This window comes from Acinonyx jubatus, chromosome B3 (assembly GCF_027475565.1).
Source record: "Acinonyx jubatus isolate Ajub_Pintada_27869175 chromosome B3, VMU_Ajub_asm_v1.0, whole genome shotgun sequence".
Classification (NCBI taxonomy): Eukaryota; Metazoa; Chordata; class Mammalia; order Carnivora; family Felidae; genus Acinonyx; species Acinonyx jubatus.
In genome coordinates, this window is record NC_069386.1 from 23865574 (window position 1) to 23884838 (window position 19265).

General features: G+C 37.5%; 1 protein-coding gene across 8 annotated transcripts in view; it reads right to left on the reverse strand.

Annotated features, from left to right (window-relative positions):
• The window catches only part of UBE3A (ubiquitin protein ligase E3A), a 92278-nt gene extending 81197 nt beyond the window's left edge, over positions 1-11081 (reverse strand). For 7 of the 8 annotated variants that reach the window (XM_015064089.3, XM_015064088.3, XM_015064086.3 and 4 more), the window contains exon 1: positions 10939-11081. The gene's annotated coding sequence lies outside the window, so the exon portion shown is untranslated. The remainder of the gene's footprint in view (positions 1-10938) is intronic. The other variant, XM_053223667.1, reaches the window with a different exon arrangement.
• Between the last annotated feature and the right edge of the window lie 8184 nt (positions 11082-19265).

The window sequence follows — 19265 nt, forward strand, 5'->3', positions numbered from 1 at the left end:
TCCCCCTAATAAGGTACCTTTACTTAAGTGTTTTGTTACATGGGTTAAGAGTAGATCAAGTGTCATCTATGGAAATCTTTTAGAAATTCTAAATTACCAGATTTATCTCAATTTCCTGGCTTTAAATATAAATCACATATTCTGGTCAAGAATTCTATGATCTGAAAATAGAAGCAAATGTGACACATAGTCCGAATGACAGTATTGTGAAATTTTCCTCCAGGTTCTTTCTGCACTACAGTTCATTTGAGTTCAATCTTATATAGTGTCTAACCTAAAATTAAACCTAGAATTATGCTTTCAGCCTATTTTATGCACACACACCAAAAAATGACATACAGTACAAGATACTGAAATAACTAAAGGTAGGTGGGTTTTCCTTGAAATAATCATGAACATATACTTTCACATTTATTATGTCTCTGCATATCAAATGTAGCACCTAAACTCAAGTATCTGGCATGCTGGGAAGCTTAGTCGGTTAAGCATGCGACAGGATTTCAGCTCAAATCACAGTTCATGAGATGGAGCTCCCCTGTTGGGCTCCGTGCTGACAGTGCAGACCCTGCTTGGGATTCTCTCTCTCCCCTCCCCTGCTTGCGCAAGCTCTCTCTCTCTCTCTCAAAATAAATACAATAAACTTAAAAAAAATAAACTCATAAAATCTGATTCAAGGATAACAAAAGACCACTGGCTTCTAATTTAACTTCAAAGTGCTTTTAAAAATGCTTATTACATATAATTTTAATTACATCTGCATCTGTTAAAAAAAATTGAAAATTGTTCTAAAGACTATACTTGAAGGATATAAAACGTAAAAGTTGAAGATGTTTAATTTTCTATTAATATCTAGTAAAATACCTCAAAGTGGCCTAATTATATTCTTTTGAGCAGTTACCAACTGGAGTAGTATTTTTAGATCAATTAGTACATGAACCTTCATTCATTCACCCAGCACAAATGCCTGAATGTATACAATAAAAAAAAAGGGGGGGTGGGGAGGACATCAGGATGGCTTAGTTGGTGGAGTATGAGACTCTTTACTCCAGGGTTGTAAATTTGAGCCCCAAGTTGGGTATAGAGATTACTTAAAAAAAAATAAGATCTTTAAATAAGTAAAATTAATAAAATTAAAATAAAATAAAATAAAATAAAATAAAATAGAGAACCATTTACTTTTATCATGGAGTTATCAAGTCAGGATTAAAGAACTTATTTAATTGCAATTTGAGATTATGTACTTGCTCAGGAAAAGCAGGATTCAAAAACAGCACAATACAAGGAAACACTAAAACCAATGAGTGCAAGGAGATTCTCAGGGAAGGCTTCCCAGAGTAATATTTAGGAATATTTAGCAATATTCCCTGAGACCTAAAGAACAGGTGAAATTTGTTGTCTGTATTCCAGGAAAATTAAATGCACTGGCAAAGACTTTGACACTAGAAAGAGGTTAGACAGCTCAAAAAACTGCAAAGGTCACTACTGTTAGATGGCTCTGAACAATGGGGACTGAGGAGAAAGATACAGCTGTGGAGGAGAAAGAATCTAGATTATGTGAGACTTCCTAGACTAATAAAGGATTCTGAATTTATTCTAAAAGCAACGGAAAGCCAAAGCATAATTTTAAATAGAAAGTAACAAGGTTGGGGCGCCTGGGTGGCGCAGTCGGTTAAGCGTCCGACTTCAGCCAGGTCACGATCTCGCGGTCCGTGAGTTCGAGCCCCACGTCAGGCTCTGGGCTGATGGCTCGGAGCCTGGAGCCTGTTTCCCATTCTGTGTCTCCCTCTCTCTCTGCCCCTCCCCCGTTCATGCTCTGTCTCTCTCTGTCCCAAAAATAAATAAAAACGTTGAAAAAAAAATTAAAAAAAAAAAGAAAGTAACAAGGTTAAGACTTATTTTTAAACAATCACTTGAAAAGACAGAATTATTTGTTCACAATAATCCAAAAGAATTACAAACAATTAGAAATGATGGAGTTCATCCAAGTTGATGGTTACAAAATCAATACCAGCAATAATCAAATGAAATAAAAAGGATGCTATTTATATTGCAAAAAAACAAATTAATCATATACCAGGAATAAATTTAATAAAGCATGTGTAAAAGGCCTTTATGAAGAAAACTGCAAAATACAGAAGAATCAAATAAATAGCAAGATAAACCATGTATAGTCAATGCAATTCCAAATAATATCCCCAAAGGAATTTGATAAAATAGTTTTAAGTTATGAAAGAATGAAAGTCTAAGAGTCAAGATAGTTCTGAAAATTAATAAAGGGGAGGCCTGGAATCCCAGATTTCAAAGCTTAATATAGAACTATGTGAAATAAAAAAATGTAGTACTGGTGTTTAAAAAAGATTAAGACAAAAAATTAAATTAAAAAAAAAAAAAACTAAAATCAAACCCAAGCATATGACAGATGACAGTAGAAAAATAATGGAGAATCAATACTTAATGTTGGAACAATTAACTTATGTGAAAAAAAAATTGATTCTTAACTCCCTCCCACATGGGACCTAAATGCAAAAAAATCAAACAACATAAACCTCTCAACTATTAGCAGACAACGTAGAAGATGGTTTCTGGAACAAAAAATACAAATCATAAAGGAAAAGGATCATGATTTTAACATCCAAAGTTGAGATTCTATATCACACAAGACACTATCACAACGGGCAACAAGTAATTTTATTCTTATTCTGTTATCTTTCACCACTGCACTGTAAAGTAAGAAGGTTGAATGAGATGATTATCAAGGTCCTTTACATAACATAAATGCTGTTATGATGTCTCCCTCTTTTTGAAACACTTAATTCATAAAATATTTAAAACATAGCCAAAATAATAAAGTTCATAGCCATTTACCAACCATCCAGAGTTAATAATCAAGAAAATGCAAATTAAAATGAAGTATCATTTCGTATCCATCAAATTTGCTAAAATTTTAAAATGTGACAATCCCAAGTATGGGCTAGGATGCTGGAAAATGAATTGCACATATGCTGCTGGTAAAGTATACATTGCATAATGATTTTAAAGAAGAATTAGTAATATCTAGTAAAATTAAAGTTATTCACAACCTATTCCAGGCAATTTCACTTTAATGAATCTTCCCAAACACCTACACCAAAAAAAAAAAAAGAAACAATCACTCCAGCATTATTAATAACAGAAAAGAAAATAACTCAAAATATCCATCAACAGTGAAATACATACATTTTATATATCTATACAATGGAGTACCATTACAGCAAATTGAATATATTAGACTTATATGCACTAACATACAGATCTCAAAAAATGCTAAGTATTTTTTTTAAAAGGAAGCTGATGAAAGATTATGTTCAATACAGTACCATTTTGTAAAAATTTTAAACATAAAACACTGTGTATATCACTTATGGATACATGTACATGGATACAGTAGAAGTATATACAAGAATATGAAGTATACTCAAGAACCTCAGGATAGTTATTACCTTAAGTAGAGAGAGGGTAATAGAACTGGGAAAGACTGGGAGGATGTTGCTATAAGTGCATACATAAGACTGCATTTATTTCCCAAAGAATCAAAAGTGGCCGAATTTATAATTCTGGATAGTGTTTGAATGAGTATTTGCTATATTATTTACTGTAAGTTTTAAATACTTTGTAAACAATGTAACCTAACCTACTTACTTTATGAAAGGAAAGATATCAGAATATAAAATAAATACTATTGTAGTCACAGCAATTTTAAACATGTCTAAAATAGCACTTTGGGGAATTAAATCTTGATCACTTAAGAGAAAGAAACTTGTAGGCTACAGTGCAGCCTTAATTTCTCAACATCTGATGTCAGCTAGAAATATCGAGAACACAAACACACCCCTCCTAGGAAACCCTGTCAAGTACAGCACAGGTATCAGCAGTAAAGTGGGACTGCAGTATAGGCAGGTCTTTAGTCTACTGTCCAGACTGACCCCTAGTCCTATCATTACTTAAAATTATTTAAAGTTCTGAAGCCTAGAGGATTTTGCTCCTGATTAAACTTAGTTCATCAGCCCACAGCAGATATCCAAAAGTAGTTCTAAACTAAAAAGAAAGCAGTTCACTCATTAAGCACTTACAAATACATAAAACTGCACGTGAAAAAATGTTTATTGTTCTCATAGACTCTTCAATCCAGGAGCAAAGAAATGATTTAATTTCCGTTGAGATAAGTGACTTACCTATTCTCCTGTTGAGACCCATCTATTTTTAAGTTCACCCCTCCTTGCCTTTCATCTAGCCCAAAAGATGAAAGAGGAATTTTAGGGTGAGTAAACGGACTCCCTACTGAGATAAATGAGACCACAGGACCTTACTTTTTCATTTTGAAGATAATCTGAAATATAATACACTGGGCAATCATGGAATTAAAAGAATATACAATAATACCTGAAATGCAGAAATCTAGTTTTATGTGTATGCAAGACTAAAGTTACCCCTTTTTTTTTTTAACATATTCTACTTAAGAGGTCTCATTTCAACACTATAGTCAACTTTTAAGCACTTCCATCCTGTCAAGCACAGTACATCCCTACCTTCGCTGCCAAACTTTGATCCATTTGATTTTCTATTTTCCTTTTCTGCTCTTTAAACATGTTGAATGTGTCCTAGTCCATTTTGGGCAGCTAAAACAAGATACCACAGACTGGGTGGCTTGTAAACAGAAATTTCTCACATTTCTGGAGTCTAAGAAGCCCAATATCAGGGTGCTGGCAGATTTGATGTCTGGGAAGAACTAGATTCCTGATTCACAGACAGCTGTCTTCTAGCTGGGTCCTCCTATGGAAGAAAAGGCAAGGGAATTCCTTGAAATCTTTTATAAGGCACCCCATTAGTGAGGGCTCTACTCTAATGATCTAATCACCTCCAGAAGGCGTCAGATCCTAATACCATTACACTGGGTGTTACAATTCCAACACATAAATTTTGGGAGGACGTAAACATTTAGTCTATAGCAGTATGTCACAAACATAACAAAATGTGTAAAATATTGAATATAAATGAAGCAGCTTAAGTAGCTATGGAAAGAAACTTTTCATTTTTTGTAAGAAACTCTAAATTTAGAACATCTTGAACAGCATAGTTTCTATAACCAATATTCAATATGATGCATTGTCAGCTCACTTCAGAAAACTAGAAGAGAAATGTTACCCAATTACTCTTTGTGTTAAATGGGATTTATCACATAAAGCAGGTGCTCAAAAGACATGTATTTTTTTTTAATTCCTAAAACAAAAACTTTAAATATTTAGCAAAGGTAAATATTTAATATCCTTATTTACAGCACACTATAAGGTTATCAATATTGGCACATATACATACAAAGAGTCACAATAAATAGAACCCCTAAGAAAAAAATACTGAAGTAATTATTAAGCTGAAAATACCCATATGTCTCCCTATGACCCATTAGCTTTTATGTAATAAAAACTGCTGGGCATTTCATCCTTTCTCTTTCAAAGAATGGGATTATGCTTTACATCTGATAAAAGAATTTGTTAGCAGTATGAAGAAATTCCTGTAATGGTATCTGCAGTGCTAGAAGTATCATCTGAGAAGAAAAAAAAGAACACCAGTTTTAAAGATGAAGCAAGGAAGTGACAAAATGTGACATTTGTTCAGTCTGAATGGTACATACATGATTGTTATATTATTCTCTATACTGTCTGTATATTGAATGGGGGGGGGGTCAGAATTTGTTCTGAATCACAAAGAATATAAAAGTAAATGGGTTAGGATAGTGGTTACAGTCCACAAAAGAAATGCTAAGACTACCTTCTCACATTCAAGAGTAGAACTCTATTAGAAGCTTGAAATGGATAAGGTATCCCTTTTGATACAAGGAGGCAGAAGTCATCACATTAAGAACTAACAAAGAGCTATAAGCCTGTATACCACAAAGAAACAGGTCAAAAATTTTTTTCATGTTTTATTTTCAATATAAAAGGATCTGTGCTTGACTAACCTCAACTGACCTCAGAAGGGTACTGTACGCAACACACTGAACTGTTAAGAGTTACCACATTAAGCTCCATTCTGCCCAGCCAAGAGTTTCATTTAAAGAACATTTTACCCTACTTGTATAGTAAGTGTTCAGGGTTCATATGCTACCTTCATGCTTTTAATTATAGCATAGATGCTGACTTTAATAAAGTCTTACATAGGATTCTTTTCCATGATCCACATGTGATGCCTTATAGAGTCCACAGACTTCCTAGGATTGAACTTCTCGCATAATTTTATCCAATAAGAATCTATGTCTCCAAAATTTTTCCTTTGAGGTCAACCTTATGATTCACTTGCCATTTATCAAATTAACAGGAGAGGTCAAAAGTAAAGCAAATTACAGAAGGTGTTGGACTATGGATTAATAATACTGAATACATCACTAATTATTAAGATTTATTGTTTATTTTAAATGTAGTTGACAAATTTAAAATAAATTCAGACACTAAACATTTTCCAAAATAATACTTCTATGAAAAGATTAAAAATGTTAATAGAGAAAAGCATGGAAATATACCAAGGTTCCAATCACCTATTTAATACTAACCAACTTGTTTTTTAGGGCAAGTCACTAAATCATACAAGGTCACTTTATTATTCCACTTTTTTGAGAATGATCGCATCTGAAAAGCAATCCTTTGAAACAGACAAAGCAAGTATCACCTTCACTTGAAAGAAGTTAACAGAACAAAGGCTTTAAGAGATAAATGACCTGCTCATGACTAGAAGCTAGATGGGAAGAATGAACCCATGATCTTCTGACACCAAAGTTTAGTGCTTCTTCCTCCACATCAGTGATTCTTGGTGGCTTTTGTTCACTGAACCTGCTGAGACTCTGAAACACTTAAAATTTTATATATAATTTTAGGGAGTTCACAGTCATGAAGCTTAGAATCAAACAGTTAACAACTGTCAGCTAAATCTATATGCAAGCAGCAATATTCCAAAAAAAGGTACTAGCTTTATTTCATTCTCAGATTGGCCTTAAACTTAATAATCTTCTTTTTGACTTATTATCCACAATGATATTTACTTGCTAAAGATAATTTAGATCAAAGCACACTATAGGTAACATTTCTCAGGTTAAATGAAAATGAAAGTTAGCAGAGACTAATTATGTACTGTTATTTCATTAAAAAAATTACACAGTATCTTTAAGTGTTTTAAACATAGAATATGTTTATAGATTAATACTATTTCTATTTAGGGGCACCTGGGTGGCTCCGTCGGTTGGGCATCTGACTTTGGCTCAGGTCATGATCTCGCAGTTGGTGGGTCCAAGCCCTGCGTCAGGCTCTGTGCTGACAGCTCAGAGCATGAAGCCTCCTTCAAATTCTGTGTCTCCTCCTCTCTCTGCCCCTCCCATGCTCATGCTCTGTCTCGCTCTGTCTCTCAATAATAAATAAATGTAAAAAAAAAAAATACTATTTCTATTTACTGTAATTTTACTTGACTACCTTTCTAAGAAGAAAAAGTTCCATTTCCTGCACTGTTATGGTCAGAAAAGGCCCATTGATGGCATCTTGTGAAGTCATCCTTCTAATAATAGTGTAGAAAACACTCAAACAGAAGGTAAGTGTGTAATCACAAACTACTCCTCCCAAGAGGTAGGAGCAAACATGTGCCATAGGGTACAAAGAGTCCTGAACAAAGAGTCCATATTCTCAGACTGTAGTTCTGGCTCTGCCACCTAGGTGACTTTAAGAAAATCTGTTTAAAGCTTTGCACTTCAACTTCTTCATGTGTAAAATTAATGGAGTAACTAACTTCGAGAATAGTCCTACTCAGGTTTAAACCTTGTATAAATCTAGAAGACAGAAGGATAATCACCCCAGAAAAATATCAAAATATTCATAGAAACTGCCAATTTTTCTTTTTTTATATATACCCATTCACACAAACAAACACACTATGTGCCAGATCTTGGGTGATGGAGAGAGAGGGACCAAGATATAAAGATATGAAATATCTCACATATGCCAAATAGTGGTAGAAAGGGGTAAAAATAATAATCTTTAGAATAGCAGCTGCGGGTGGAAAGTGTTGAGCCCAACAGAACTGTCCTAAGATTAGAAGAGCACAGAAGAATGAGGCTCTGTTACATGATAGGGTTTCACAAAAAATGGGATTAATATGGACAGAGTAACTAGACTATAAGCTTCCGAAAGACAGAGACATGATTTTTGTCTTTGTATCCCTTACACCTAACCAAGCTCATAGTAGGTACCCAATAACTGTTAGCTGACTATTTACTACTTCATTAACTAATTCATCCATACTCAAGTATGGATAGTAAACTTTCTGGTAAACACTAGTAGGAGTCCTTGCCCTTAAAGAGTGAGTTCACAGGTAGTGAGAATGAAAACATGTAAAGGATAACATGCTAGCGTTCCCTGTATGTAAGGTGCTTTGAGACCAATCAGAAAAACTGGGTAGAAAGACTTCAAATGATAATACTTATTAAGGGTCCATGTGTTAGGCATTTTACAAACTTTAATCCTCATTAACAACTCTGAGTTAGTTTCACCATCCCATTTTACAGATGACAAAACTGCAGCTCACCAAGATGAAGTTAACTTGCCAAGATAAGACAACTAGGGGGAAGCCCTGAATTAAAAATGGGATCTAGTTCCAAAGCTGTTTTCACTGTACATATTGTAATGTCTTTGAATATATTTATCTTTACATTTCCACTGGGGGTGGGGGGTTAGGGGGCTGAGGGAGCAGGAACTGTCAAAATCTGCCAAAACTCTGTTATCCTGAATTAACCATAAAAAGAGAAAATTTGTCTTCATTCATAAAAATGAGAAAACTAATTTTTATACAGCTGCATGTGTACTTAATATAAATTGTCTCTACATTCTGACCAATACAAGTTTAGGTCTCAACAAAAATATGCAACGTGACTGAAGAACATAACCAATAATCATTTAAGAAAATAAGCATTTGTAAATATCATTTCAAGTGCTTGGGTTGAAAAATTTAGGTATGATTCATAGTTTTGGATTATTCCAACGACTGCTTATTCGAAACAGCAAATTATTTCAGATTTGTGGGGGAGAGGTTTGGAGGTGAGAGAGAAGGGATAATTTTAAAAATGACCTAAAGTTTAAGAAATACAAATGATTAAATATTAAATGTCAAAGACACTGTAAGTAACCAATTAATCTTGTTAAATGACCTGGACAAGTGGGATGAGAATGTCTTCCTCTCAATTCTAATTAAGTACACTTAAAAATGTAAGTCATGAAAAAGATGTACAATTTAGGAGACATAAAACAAAAACAGCTTACAAAACCTCTGAAAAGGAATCAAAACATTGTAATTTTATCTCTCTGTAAAGTTAAACTCCTCAGGAACTAGGCAATGTCTAGACAATTGTGTACACAACACTTAGCACATTAATGCTAGTTAATAAATATTGACACAATAAGGCTTTCTTAGTTTCCAATTCTAATTTTGTAAATATAGGGTCATTATTTCTTGGATTTATTTTTTACTTTTGCGATCATGATTACTAGTTTCTTTAAAGGGCTTCTGGGTCATTCTTTAGTTTTATCAGCACCATCACTAATAATGTATTCATTTCATTAAAAATGTGATAAATAGCTCAGATTTACAAGCAAGATCTAATTCCAAAATTACTTCAACTATACACACTGTGACAAAATTTTATTTTTATCTTCCTAAATTCTAAACTTTTTTACATGATTTACACAATAATACTCCAAGTAAGAATACTTACTAGTCAGAGATATGAAATTCACTTCTCATTCCTCTTGTCATTCACTTAAGATTTACTGGGTATCTACAATGACTTTGACAGGTAATTTTTTTGACTGCTGTACTTAGAAACTTTAGGTCACTTCCATTTCAGGTCCCCAGAATATTCTGGAATAAACTTCCTGCTTCTTTCAATATTGCAAGCAGTGGAATACTCGAAAATTATAGGTCATATCCATATTCTCTCATGGTTTATGGAGAGTAACTCTGGACTGTAAATCCCATATTGCCATTCGTCTACATTTTCAACAGCACCTTAGCCACTTAATAAATATAATGCCAAAGAGATTTAGTAATGCTTCTATTTTAATATGCCCATAGGACGTTTTAAAAAAAAATCAGAAACTAAATTATCTTTGAAGAATAAACTCAACGAGTGTCTATGTTAAAATTATTTCTAACAATTTTACGGACTAAAGCATTTGCCACATTCAATTCTGACTTTACCAACAAAACCTCAACGCCATGACGAAAAGTCCTTTTCATTTTCTCAACTGAAAAGGGAAAACAAAAAATGCCAACTGTTTGCAGGGTTGCATTTAACAGAATCTCTGGCAAACCCGGTAGAGCTCATACTTAATTTGAAAAACCCAATAACCTGTGAACACAATCCTTGGGCTTGATTTCCCTCTTCATTCCCCCTCTCCGCCAGTCCACCCCCAAAATCCCGACCCACCAAAGCACACGTCTAAACATTTTTCACTACCGGGGCAAAAACCTCGAAAACAGAGGCTTCCTCCCCTTTGGAAGAAAAAGGCCAGGCCTATTCAGCCTGGGGCCCGGGCCTGCTCCTTAAGCTCCGCTCCAAGAGGGCCAACTCTCGACTCCCTGCACGGCCCGCCTCGGGCCCGCTCGCGTCCCCTAAGGCGACAAAACCCTCCCTCAGGCCCTCAGCCAGGACTGACAGTTACGGGAGCAGCAGCGGCTGCTACCTATCAGAGGCCTACTTCTGGCACCGACCCCTCCAAACCACGCGCCCCCAACACCTGCCGCGGCGCGGTTTAGGGGCGTCCTTACGTTTGCCGAAGCCAGCCCCGCAGGGTGGCTTGGACTACAGAGAAAACGAAGGGAAATGTGACCGGCCTCCCCGGCCCAGGCCCCGTCCTCGGCCACACTGACCTGTTGTCGCCCCCGCGCCTGGGCTGTGGCCCTCGCAGAAGCGGCCGCCTCACTAGTCGTCGTCGCCCTCGCTCGCCGCCTCCGCCCGCCGCCGCCTCGTTCCCTTTCGCTGCCGCCACCGCCGGGGCTCATGCGGGACCCGCACTTCCTTCTCCGGAGACTAAGGCCGGGAAAGGGGGCACCGGGGCCGCATAAAACCCCGCGCTCGTCGCCAGCCGCCGCTCCGCCGCTGCCTGTCCCCACTAGAGAGCTGCGGGGCCCGCCGACCCGGGGCTAGACTGTAAGCTGCTCCGAGCGCGACCCCAACGAGGAGCCGAGGGAGGCGCCGCTCCCCGAGGCCGTAATCGCTAGGTCCGCACAGATGAAGCTCAAGTCGGAGGCAGGAGCGAAAGGCGAGTGCCTGGGCCGGCAGATGGCTAAGTGGTAGCGAGGTGTGCAAGCGAGAAGAAGGCGATGTGTCGAGGTTCTGGCGAAGGGGATTCAGGCTCTGTCGTCTCCTGCAGTCACCCCGAACCCAGCGCCACCATCTTGGGAAAAACGCGGATCTCGCCGCCGCAGCGCAAGCCGGGAGGACTGGCTGGGCGGGCCGAGTATCCCAGCAGGCAGCGCGCTCCGCCCGGTCGGGCGAGGGCTCCCGGCCGGGACGCAGGAACGCGGGGCGGGGCTGGGGGGAGCGCAGGAGGACGCAGCGTTGTGCCCTGCCCCCCTTGCTGGCTCCGCCCTCTTCCTGCTTGCCGTCGTCGCCGGCGCAGGGTCTGTTGGGAAGGGGAAGATGCTCCCGGCTCCCTGGAGTCCTACTAGGGTCGGTCGCCATCTTAGGACGGGGCGGAGAGGGCAATGTTTCCTTTGAGCCACCGCTGTTTGTGGCCCCACGAAAGAAGGGGGTACACGCCGGAAGGCCCCTGTCTCCCCAGGCGTGTTGGAGAGCCCCTTGATCAACCCAAGTCCAGAAACGTGCTAGGACTTGGACTCTTTTGCTTTTGGTGGGGAACAAATCGGCTCTGAAAATCCGCCGAAGGGTGGGTGGAGGGGGCCTTTGATAGCTCCCAGCCCCTCTGCGGGGCTGAAGCCTCCGGATCCCAGGCCTTCGACCCCAACCCCTTTCTGTCCAGAGCTGCCTCTAAATACTGCAGAGGTAGCCCGAAAGTGTGAGCCAGCTTTCAGGGATCCAAGGTCATCTGCTTAGGTCTCTCGGCAACACTTTGTCACTAGTTTGCTAGAATCTGAAAGCCAGTCTCGCAGTTTTGATGTTTGGTAGGTTGTTGATAAAATGAATGTGGCGTCTTGGTAGACATCAGCTGGATGGATGCTAATTTTGACCCATATGACAACACATTTAAACCCGTGCGTCATTTTTAGTACCAAGGTCACCATTTTATTTAAAAGGGATTTTTTGTGGCTCTGCGACACTTAAACTAGCAAAGCTATAATGGAATCACTAGCAGTTCATAGTCTTAACGGCTTGCAACTTTGCTAAGCCCATAGAATACTATATGAGATCCCATTCATCTAGTATTCAAAGGATTTTTTTAAATCAACAATCTTACATAGCACTGTATTTAGCTGTCATTCTTAGAACGTTTTTTTCTATACAGTAACATATATATATATAGTTATATATAGAGATATACTGCTTTCCAACTATAAACAACTTAAACAACTATAAAAAGTCAGCTACTGGAATTTAAATTTTCCCAGGACAATTAATGATAAATGACAGTATTAAATCATGTCCAATTTTAACTCAGTTCCTCATTCTTTTTTTTCATTTTCCTCCATTACAGGTCTTAATTTGGAAACAATTTGCAGTTATATTTTATAGAAGAGGGAAATTAAAGTCAGCCTTTTAAGGATTCTTTGCATATTATCAAAACAGGCAAATGAGAATGAAAATCTTTGAAGAATTTTGTTAGAATTATCAAAGCAAAATGTTACTGCAGTGTCTAGTATGTGAAGATACTTGTAACTATTCTACTTAAGTATAAATTGAATAAATGAAATGTAGTTTTGTATAACCTGATGCATCAAAATGGGGCAGAAATTCCTGAATATCAAAAAAATTAAAGACTGACAAATAATTCTGTTCTTAGTTAAATGTCGCACTGACTATCCTGTTCTTTACCAAAATTAAAGAGGATCCCAGATCCTTTGAATATGCAGAAATTACACATAGACCTTTTAATTCATTGATAGGTATTTGTTAGTGTCAGACCTGGTTAAAGAACCCACTCTCTTTGTCTTATCCATTTAAAATGTTGTGATGTTTGCTGATAAAAATTACTAGCACTTTGGCATATGGTAAGTGCTCAGTAAATGTTAGGGCTTAGTAATAGTAGTAGTATCAATACTATTGTGTAACATTATACACTTCATGAACTCCTTCACACCTCCACACTTATTTCTACAGATCTACCTGAATTTCCACTCCCCCGATCTCGTGTCTTAAAGTATGAGCCTTTTTTTTTTTTTTTTTTTTTTTTTGCCAGTGCGTGAGGGGGTAGAAATCTCAAGACCTTAGTCCCTTGGTTGTTTCCTTTCTTGTTCATGAATTCTCCTAACTTTGTCCCTTCTATTTAGAAGAGCTATCTATACTTGGGTTGTCATTTCTTTCTAAGTCCCTCTTCAACTACTGAAATTTAGCATTTGCCCCCATTTTAATATACTGCTTGTGTTAATGTCAGTAATAGCACAGTGGCCAAATCTAAAAGTTGCTTCTCAATTTTCATGGTGTATGACCTCTTTGTAGGCTTCCATACTGCTGCTAACCACTGCCTGCTGGAAACTGCTTCCTAGGTTCCATCACCCTGCATTCTCCCTTCCTCGTCATGGGCCCTCTTCTTCAAGTTGTCTTTGCATAATGTTCTTCATTGTTGGTTCTCTTTGCCTGCTGTATTATACAGTCTCTGACATTACCATATACATATACTCTCCCTCTATCACTTATTTCAGTCAGAGAACAAGTCTGAATCTTGAACACTGATCTCTCTCAGAAACCAGTTATATTCAGCCCCTTATTGGAAATGTGTATTGGATGTTCTGTTGCACCTTAAAACTCAACATGTATAAAATTAAACTGCTAATTTCCATTTTACACCATTAACTGACATGGGAATAATTTTGGAGAAGAGCAGGTTTTGGAAGAACTAGCAGGAATTGGGTTTGGGGAATGTTAAATTTGAAATACCTATATCTCTGTAGTGGATATCCGTAGTAGAGATTGACTGCTAGTTGACTCCTAATATGCCTTCTCCTCTTCATCCATGGTAATAGAATTATCTAGCCAGACACATGGTTGCCTATAATAAACTCTGAATGTATCCATGTCAGTAGGTTCTGGCCAGTGGGATTGAGAAACTTCCAGATGATATTCTAAAATAATGGGATGCCTCTTTCCCTTTATCCGTTTCTGGTGATGGAAATGTAGTAGACGTTGTGAGCTATTTTGGAAGGACAATTGGGTGGGTCCCTGAAGACTTCATGAGTCAGAGCCTATGTACCAGCTTGAACTTTAGTGTGAGACCGATAACTTCTATAATTTGCCATGGTTTTTCTACATCACTTTTACTGAAGCTGACCTTGTATCATAATATCCAAATGAAGAAATCAAGGAGGCAGTTGGATGTGGGTGTCTGGAGTTAAGGGAGAATGAAAGCAACTTATTCTACATTCCCTGGCTTGATGACTCTTCCATCTGTGGCATTCCTCAATCATAATTTGGTAATCCTAGATTTCTTCCTCTCTCTCACTCCTTTGGCAATTAGGCAAATTCACATTTTCTTTAAAGCATTGGTTTTAAAGTTAGGTAGCATAGCAAAATGGTTAAGAGCACCGGCTCCCAATTTATTGGCAAGTGCAAAAATGTCAGGCAAAATCATAAATCCCTCCCTGGATTAACTTTTCTCATCTGTAAAGTGGGGTTATTGTGAGGATTAAGTGTTAATATATGTAAAGCTCTTAGAATAATGCTGAGCATATAGTAAACAAAAGTGAGCTTTTTCTAAATCCCAATGCAAATCCCAGTTCTGCCACTTACCAGGTATAGAACTTTTAGTTAAATAAAACTTGAATTAATGTCTCTGTTTCCTCATCAGTAAAATGGGAAAAATAATAGGAGTACTGACCTCATATGGCCACTGTAAGCCTTCTTTCATCCATTCAAACATATTTACTAAATAGATATGATATACCAGCATAGTTCTAGGTGTCAAGAATACAACTGAACAAAGCCTGCCCTCATGTGGTTTATGATCTAGTAGAGAAACCAATCAATGTGATAAGTGTTAAGGAGAACTACAAAACAAAGTGAAGAGAATAGAGAATGCTACAGGAGTTGAATCATGCAGGGTGGTCAGAGAGGTGTCATTAAAAATATATTTAAGCAGAGGCTTGACAGAATGAGCTGTGAGATATAAGAGGGAGAGTATTCCAGACAGAGAGGGCCCTGAGGCAGGAAGGTGCCTAAAGAATTCTAGGACCACCTAGGAAGAAACTGGCTGGAACACAGAAAAGGAGCTGAGATGAGATCAGGGAAGTCAGAGTGGGCCACAGCCCAGGCTTTGCAACACATCTTGAGGCCATGGGTACTTGCACTAAATGAGGTGGAAAGCCCTAGAAGGGTTTGAGAGAGTTATGACAAATTTAACCCATAGGAATCATTCTGGCTGTTGTGTGGAGAATGGGCAGACAGCACATGTGAAGTGTTTAGTGCCTGACATATAAGAAATGTTCAATGAGTGGTAATAAACATTTATTAGGTATTATGATTGTTGCATCCACATGACTCCTGAAACAGAATGCTACGGGCATCAGTGACAGTCACAATAAAGTTTATTGCAATGAAAGGTAAGGCAAACCGATCGATCGGGACCGACACTCTTGACCAGAGTGCGGTCTCAAACAGCCGGAGTACAGAGTTTTTATAGCTGACCACATCGTCTATTATCACCTGGGAACAGAACAAAGGAATAGTTCCCAGGTGGAAACAGTTCAAACAGGCCCTTGTCCCAATCCAATCAAACACTAATCACATCCCTTGATTGATAGGATAAGGCTGTCATCTCTTAACCTATAGTGTTAAAACAAAGCTGTTATTTATTAAGGCTACATGTTAGCCCTACACTACAATTTAATCCTTACAATGATCATTATTATTATGACATCTATTTCCTTATATGTGAACTCTCTGATACTACCTTAATTTAGACCCTTACTGTTTCTTACCTGAATGCCAGTGTAAGCTTCAGAAGGGCAGGATCGTACTACCTTATTCATATTATATCCCCCAAACCCAAGACAATGCTGATCCATATTACAGTACTTTGCTACTGAATCTCACTGTGGAATATTTTTTAAAGAAACAAATATGATTTCATTGCATCCTTGCTTGAATCTGTCACTGGTTCTTTTTTTTTTTTTAATGTTTATTTTTAGGGGAGGGGAGGGACAAAGAGAGGGAGATCCAGAGTAAGCTCTGCTCTGACCACAGCAAGCCTGATGGGGGGCTCAAACTCACGAACTATGAGATCATGACCTGAGCCAAAGTCAGATGCTCAACCTACTGAGCCACCCAGGCACCCAAAATCTGTCACTGGTTTTCATAGCTTTCTGGATGACGTCCAAACTCCCAAGACCAAAGTCCATTCGAATTGGGCCTCGCTTCCCTTCCAGCTCCAATTCTTTCCACTTCCCACATAAATCCATTGCTGGAGAAGTACTTACTTTAAAAAGTCATTTGGAGCCCTTTTGCATGCAAATTCATTTTTTTTTTCATTTTCCAATTCCAGTGTAGTTAGCATGCAGTGTTAATTAGTTTCAGATGTACCATATAGTGATTGAATAACTTCATGTATTAGTGGTCATTAAGAGAAATGCACTCTTAATCTCCTTCACTAACAAAACTAAAGACAAAAGACTATTGAATGGAAGAAGGTAATTACAAATGATATCTGATAAAGGATTAGTACCCAAAATATATAAAGAACTTGTAAAATTGATACCAAAAAATAATCCAATAAACAAATGGGCAGAAGGCATGAACAGACATATCTCCAAAGAAGACATACAGGTGGCCAATAGACACCAAAAAGATGTTCAACTTCAGTCCTTATCAGGGAAATGCAAATCAAAACCCCAATGAGATACCACCTCACATTTGTCATAATGGCTAAAATTAACAGCACAAGAAAAAATAAGTGAGAATGTGGAGGAAAAGGAACTCTCCTGCACTGCTGGTGGGAATGCAAACTGGTACAGCCACTGTGAAAAACAGTATGGAGTTTCTTTAAAAAGTTCAAAATAGAACTACCCCATGATCCAGCCATCCCACTCCTGGGTATTTACCCAAAAAATAGAAAAACACAAATTCAGAGGGGTACATGCACCCCTATGTTCATTCTAGCATAATTTACAATAGTCAAATTATGGAAGCAACCCAAATGTCCATTGATACATTGATGGATAAAGAAGATGTGGTGTGTGTATGTGTGGGTGTGTGTGTGTGTGTGTGATGGAATATTATTCAGTCATAAAAAATAATGAAATCTTGTCATTTGTAACAACATAGATGGAGCTAGAGTATGATGTTAAGCAAAATTAGAACTATGATATGATTTCTCTTATGTGGAATTTAAGAAATAAATGAGGAATAAAAAAAGAGAGGCAAACCAATAAACAGACTCAAATATTGAGAACAAACTGAGAGTTACCAGAGGAGAGGTTGGTGGGCATATGGGTGAAAATAGATGATGGGGATTAAGGAGAGCACTTGTGATGAGCACTGGGTGATGTATGGAATTGATGAATTGGTATATTGTACACCTGAAATTAATATACCACTGTATGTTAACTATATTGGAATTTTAAAAAGTCATTGAAGTAAAAACTTGGAAGTGTTATGCTTTGACCTTGGTGATTTCAGTTTCTTTGTGCCTACCTTAACCCAGCTGGAGAGTAGGTGGAAGAGAGGAGTTTCATTGAACACCAGCTGCTGCTGCTGCTGCTGCTGCTACTGTTGCTGCTGCTGCTGCTAATCTGAACTGTTCTGAATAAAATAGTTCCACTGAAATCAATGAAGCCATCAGAAATTTTGCCTTCTGACAATCTCATCTTTTATTTATTTGAAATCATTCACATTGCATTCATATATCTGATACTATTTTTTAATACTTATACTCATTTTAATAGGAATCTAAGGAAGTGCATGGGTTAAATAAAATCTCAATTATTAAAACCGGTACAGACTACACTTCCTATTTTTCCTCATGATATCTCAACTAAAGAAAAACATCTGGTTAGAGAAGAATCATGAATACAGTTTGGAATCAACAAGCAATATTTTATTTATTTTTTTTAATTCTTGCTTGACACCAACAAACAATACAAAATTATCAAAATGATAAATTTACTATTGGACTCTGAGCTTACTTAAAACAATTTTATACCTAAAGCTTGCCTTTATTTTAGTTTTGCTTTGTGACAGTAAACTATCATTATGATATAGAAAGATCAAAATTTTTAAAGATAGTAATGTAGATATTATTTATGACATAAAGTGTTTTTTTTTTATTTTGGTTAAGCATAATACTAATTACATCTGTATTTTAGCACTTAACACAAAGTTTCTGACATGACAGTTTATTTCCACAAATTGCATTTGTGCACCCTTTAGGTGCTAGTTGCTTGAATAAACCTCATTAATCCTTACAACAATTTTGAATGCTATGCATTTTATGGATTAGGAAGTTGAGCTTAGAATAAGTAACCTGTCAATGTCTCTCAGTTGAAACCTAGTAGAGCTAGGATTTAAATCCAGGTGTGTGTGTGTGTGTGTGTGTGTGTGTGTGTGTGTGTGTGTGAGTCCTGTTGCTGCTTTCCCAGAAAACAAAGATAATTTTTTGAATTTCAAAGGTTTCATTGAAATGCTTTTTAAATTATTAAGTCATCCCTAACAGTATTACAGGTTTCCCCTGCTTTCCAAAAGTAGAATGCTCATATGAAATCTTTCATAAGCTGAAATGGCATAAATCAAAGAAGCAATTACCATAAATTTACATGGAAAAACTTTTTTTAGCATTCCCAGACCCCCCCCAAAAAAACTTCTCTTAGGCTTTTCTGATCCCTTACAACATATCTTGCTAATGGATGTACACAATGAATGGAAATAAAACACAGATATTCATAAACACAGTTCAAAGCTTTGGCAGTTTGATGCTAAGATGCTGAGTGTAGTTCCTGGAGAAGATGCTGGGCAGTGACACTCGCTGCTCTGGGTGTACGCTACTTCTATTATGGCTCGATGTAAAACAAATGTTGAACACTATTTTCACTTT